This window comes from Coturnix japonica, chromosome 6 (assembly GCF_054131305.1).
Source record: "Coturnix japonica strain WE chromosome 6, WE-NBRP24, whole genome shotgun sequence".
NCBI lineage: Eukaryota > Metazoa > Chordata > Aves > Galliformes > Phasianidae > Coturnix > Coturnix japonica.
This window is the reverse complement of record NC_140668.1, coordinates 37,081,724-37,087,723: the sequence shown is the minus strand read 5'-3', so window position 1 is coordinate 37,087,723 and position 6,000 is coordinate 37,081,724.

The window sequence follows — 6,000 nt, the reverse complement described above, 5'->3', positions numbered from 1 at the left end:
AAGATTCACAATTCCATCTGGGGTGTAGATGCCAAAATTCTGACCATACCACATCTCGTAAAAGTACCAGGCAGGTGTCTCCATCAGTATCCACCTTATTAGGCTATATATCTGCACAATTCCACAACACCAAATTATGGTGTTAATAGTTGACCAATACTTTAAGAAGATCATAATTGCTTTCAATCCCTTAAACAGAGCAACTGGGATGAAGAGTGGATTCATAGCTGGCAGGCTCTGTAAAAGTCAGAGCTAGCTAGCTTTGCTCTAAGGGAGAAAGAAATCCCTTTGTTTTCTACACAAAAGTTAGATAGCAGTGCTGAGAATGTGCAGCAGCCCTTAATGTTGACAATTTGTCTGGTATTTCAAGGTCACGTTCTCTGTGAGCAGCTACGGAAAGATAACACTCCCAACACTCCCGTAACGAAGCTCTTTAAGAGCAAAGAGAGAGTTGTTCTAAAAGCTAAAAAGCTCTATGCCCGCATCCTCCACCAAAAAATCTGTCACGGGTTACTTAGATTTACCTATGCCCGTGACAGGGGAAGCCACCCCACGCCCCCCCCCCCGGGGCCCGGAAAGGAGGGGGAAAAGGGGAGTGGGATAAAACAGCGACAATCTAAGGAGGAAAAACTTATTTTACTAAATATGATATCGAAATACAAGATAACACAATATAATATAATTAAGGCTAACAAAATCGAACGAAACAGAGAGAGAGAGAGTCTCCGAAAACCGAGAGGCCTACTGTGAACTCTAGGCGACACGGCTGGAACGCTTCCCACTCTCCGAGAAGTTCGAGAGAAGAAGGAGGGCACTCCAGCCTGGGAACGAGATTATATAGAGTCCTGGTCCCGTGACTTATTGTTACTCCTGTTGTTCTCTGGGATATGTAGTCTTCTTCTGTGGACTGCACATTCAACAGAAGTATCCATACTTGACATGATGTTATGATGTGGAATACTGATAGCAAAATTACAAAATTACAAAACCATGACACCCACAAAAAAGAAGATGGGCTGAGCTGCAATATTGGCAATATCTGAAGGAAAGAGGGAAGATGAAGGCAGAAATGTAGGACTGGGAAAGTTTTACATTTCTTTTGCCATTACTGGAGGTGCATTTGACCCTCAGGGAGTGGAGACAGTCAAAAGTGCTCAGTGGCTTGTAGAAATAAGGCCTGCAGTAACTCGTGTAGAATATTTGGAGTCCGGATAGGGAGAGAGGAAATGCAGACTGTAGCAGCAACATTTGAGACAGAAAACTTGGAAGCATATTAAAATGACAGATATCTCACCTTTCCACAGTCTATGTGCAGGACCCTTGGGGTCTCTCTCAGTCCAACAAAATTCAGTGCATTCGTTGTTTACAGCCTGTTCTGCTTTAAGTGCCTATGGGACTCAGTGGTCACTTCTTTCCATCACCCTTACCTATACTTGACTTGGCATCTGTTCTCTACCAAGACCAACAGAGTGGTGTTGAGGGTTTCATGTTTTCTGCCTGTTTTTCCTACCTAGTATTCCACACTCTACTTTTCCTCATTGATTTCTGCACTTTTCAGTCATTTCACAAGAAATAACAACCCCTGTTCTTGCCTGAGGGTCTCACCTTGGCTGGCGTGAGGCAAATGTAGGCATGAAGCTTTCTTCTCATCCTCCGCATACAGCAGAGGCCAGCCATCTTAGAAACATTTCCCACTACCTGCTCCTTCCTGCTTTTGCTTTTTAGACCACTGTGAAACAAATACTTGGAATATTTTGTTTAAAAAGAAGAAAATCAGAAAGAGGACAAATATCTGGTCAAAAAGCCACTGTTTGTTATGTGGTTTATATTGTGATTCTTTTGGAGCTGATTTTAACTGTTAATTTGGCTGTGTGGTGATGACTGTAAAGAAATGAGTTTGCTCGTTGCAGTTTTAGGTAAGTAAATAATACAGGCGTTAATTGCAGTTGACTGTTGGCTTAGAAAACAGAGAAGAACTGGATTTTCAGTGATGACAGAAGAAAAGCTGGGGATCGAGATGTAGGAATAAATATTTATTAAAATAAATAAGGGAGAAATCAGTCTTCAGACTTGTCAGTGTCACTGAGAACTGCAGACAGACTACAGAAACAGAACAGTAAGTAAGAACTAACTTCATATACCCTGTTGTTATGATACATCCCAGGCAGAATTTATTCTTCCAATGGTGTGTATCCAGCCAATTTCACTACCTCCTTCTCTTCTTAAAATCAAAGAAAAATAACTATCTAAAAAAACCCAAACCCAACCATTAAGATGTTATGCTTTTCTCTTTCCTAAGAGATCTCTTCTTACAGTGATAGGTATCTTAGAAAAGAAATTGATGTATCTTCCTTTCTTCTTTGCGTGTTCTTGGTATCACAAGCTGTGCACAGCATGCTTTCAATTAATTTAAACTAACTTTCCATCTGCTCCAACAAATGTAGGATTTGAGTGAAAGACAGTATGATGGAGTGCCATGAAATGCACTAATAGCAAACACTAATGTGAAAGCCAGTCTTCTGTGGAAAATGTAATATCCATCGTGCACTCCTTCTAGTCCATATTAAAGGCTCACTTTTGAGAAAAATGTTTATTGTTTTCAATATTTGCCTAATCAAGATGGGAAACGAAAGCTTTCACAAAGGAGATGGAGTTTTACATTTTGCAGAGCATAGTAATTTGGAGAACAGGATGTATCAGATCGATTCCTTTTTAATTGCCACTTTCATCATGCTTTGTTATGGGATTATTTCATTATGTTTTTACACTTAAACCAAAAGTACACAAATGCTGAATATGATTAGGACTTGGAAAGCTCTGTTATCAATTCCATCAGAATACTGTATATTTTGTGAATATTCTCATTTTCCTCAACAAATTAAAGTTCCAACAAAGGTATTTAAATTAGAAAAGCCAAGGCTGTAGCAAAACAGCTACAGTGACTACATTCATGTAATGACACAAGCTAAATTATAGTAGCTACATGCAACAAAAGCCTTTTGCTGCTTAATGTATGCACTTTACAGCCATTACTATAGTCCTTTGTTTTTGCTGTTTTTGGAAGGTTTTCCTTTTAGTATAAGCTTAGACCTTCAATTCTGTCACCTGCCTTACAATCAAAACTCCAGAGTTGGTGGGAAGTGTGGTGGCTGCACTGTGATGAGAAACAGCAATGAGATGATGTTTCTCATAGTTATTACCTCAAACTGAGTATCATTTGCATTTAGAAGTGGAGTTCCATAGAGGATAATTCTACATAGTTTTTTGCAGGTCCACATCTGCACAATTAAGGGCCTGAGTCCAAACTTGTATTAAAGTCTGAGATGCTTCTCAGCTACAGGCTGAGGCCATTACCACCTCTTTCTAGGCTTAAATTCTTCAAGCACGGTTGGTTTTCCTTAGACCTGCATAGAAAGCCTTTATTCTTCAGCTGTGGTGTCGGGTGCTCTGTTAGTCATGCTCCTTCTTCAGGTAGAATATACAACACTGCATAATATTTAACCACCATTAGGGATTTTTCTATTTGGGACTGTTTCATGCACAGGTCAACCATTTAATCAGTCTCCTTCACTGTTAGATTAAAAGCAGAGTGACTACAAGGAAACGAAAAGAGAAAATGAGATGTACTGCTAGAAAATACCACCTACAAGCGAGAGATTAAACTGTTTGAAATGAAAACAATAGTGAATGAGTTTGGGGACATTTTGCTTTATGTCTAAATTGGATCATTGGCTGAAAAATAGTAATTTGGTCCTACAAAGGTATAACCTGGAAATGGGATGGAGACAAAAGTTAAAAGATGAGTAATAGAAGAAAGAGATCAAGCTTGCAGCAGGGCAGGGATGATAATGGTTATTTAAGGCAGGAAAAAATGATAACGAATGGTAATTAGCAGTAATGCAAACACATTTTCCCCTCATAAATTGGGTGTTGATGTCAGTATGACTTGTCTGATTGCACATTCAGAGGGAGAACATGGCTTTTAAGTGGTAACAAGAGAACAGGAAAGAGTTAGCTGAGCATCACTTATATATAAGTGTTTGTATGTAGATGTATAGTGTGTGTATCTTCTTCCCAACTGTTATTTGAGCAACTTGTATGAATGTAAGAATATTTTCAGAACCAGATTATTCTGTACAGCACACGAGACAAGAATGCAGTTATCAGGTATTTAACATTATTCAGTTGTTCACGTGCTGGCAAATTCACCTTCTGCTCCTTAGCAATGCTCAGTACATGAAATAATTTTGTGTCCCAGTCCTGAGGGATGTGAAGGGTGGGATTCAAGACTGAGTACAGCTGTCTGTGATCAGAAGGACACATACATCTTAAAGCTTCTGGATTCAATTCCAGAGCTAAATTTGTCCAGTGTAATCATAAAATGAGAATGCTCCAGTCTACCCATCAAAGTGGTTAAACATTCAGGAGTAAGTCCATGGTTAATATATATCAACTGTTAATCAGAGACCGTTTAGATCAGGCTGGAGGAATTTAAAGTATAAATGAGCTCTGAAAACGCCAGATACGTTTGGGTGACAAAGCTATCAAGTAGGCAGGAGGAAAAAACCGAGCTGTAGCTGGATAAGGCTTTGCACTTGTGGCAGACCCATGGCTGTAATGAATGAGCAAGTCTTGCTGATTGATTTACTCAGTTGTTGATAAACAGTTTGCTATCCAGACAGGTCCATGTCTCAGAGCACCACTGGTCTCCTGGGAGTCATTCATTGACAGGCAGTGAGATGGGGAGGCACTGGGTTTTCTTCTGCTCAGGAGCACCTTTCTTAAGGCTGCGCATCATTCCTGGGCTGCTGACTGAATATAGATGTGGTTTAATTTTATAGTAGGCTATTGGTAATACATATTTCTTTATAATGTCGGGAATTGATTTAAAACACACAACGCTTTCTGAGCGACTTCCAGACATAAAGTTTTAGCTTTCCAGTCTGAAAATATTGACTGTAATTATTAAATGTTTAAGGTGCTCCGCTGTTAGCAGCAATGTATTTTGAGTGCTATTTGCCATTTCTTTTGCTAAGCTGAATTTTTCTCTTTTCTCTTAAAAAAAAAATTAAAAAAAATCAAATAACTCCTACATGATTAAAATACCTTAGAGATAATTACTAAAATTAAGCATCTGGCTAATATGAAATATGTCATCTGAATTAACAGTCAAGAAAGCCACAGTTGCTTTTTTTCTTTGTATGTTTCTATTATTATTCTCATTTTGCTCTGGTTTGTAAAGACTGATTTTAAATTAGTAAACAGGCTTTCAGTGCTCATGGTAGGTCTTAGATAAGGTGCAAAAACAATGCTAAAGTATGCAGTGATAATTGAGTGTCATTTTAAGAACATGTTCCCTTGTTGAACAGGTGCCTGTAGTTTGCTGTGAACTTGAGGTTATTGTTAATACACCGTTAACAGGATCCCAGGAGTTTCCATGCAGTTAATTTCACACTTGGATGTTGCAATATTTGCAGCAATTCACAAAGTTTGGGTATGTCCAGGAGACTTTGGCAGGGACAGCCAAGCAAAATGCTAATAAGGAAAACAGAAGAGAAGTGGGAGCCAGCTCTCGACTGTTGCCAGACTCCATCAGCACTGCACAATGTTGACACAAAAAAAAAAAGAGTTCTTTCATCTCCTGCAGCCATAAACCAATGGGGATTTTATTTATTTATTAACAGAGAAATAAAAGAACGAAATAGAAAGGAGGGCTTGAAAGGAGCCCATTGTGTTAGGCCGGTGACATCTCTCTCAAATGAATGAGGATCCATGAACCAGCCTCGTTTCATAACACAGCACTGTAACACAGTGATCCAGCAGTCAGAGCTGTGTAATTTATAGGGTAATTTACAGTTCTGCAGACTGGGAGGAAAATATAAGCAAATTAAAACTGATCTGATTAATACTCTTATGCTGTGGTGTAAGTGCAGGTGTTGTATCAGTGACATACAATGTGCAAAGCCAGTTGGGCTACCAAGATCTTAGTTCAGTCAAATC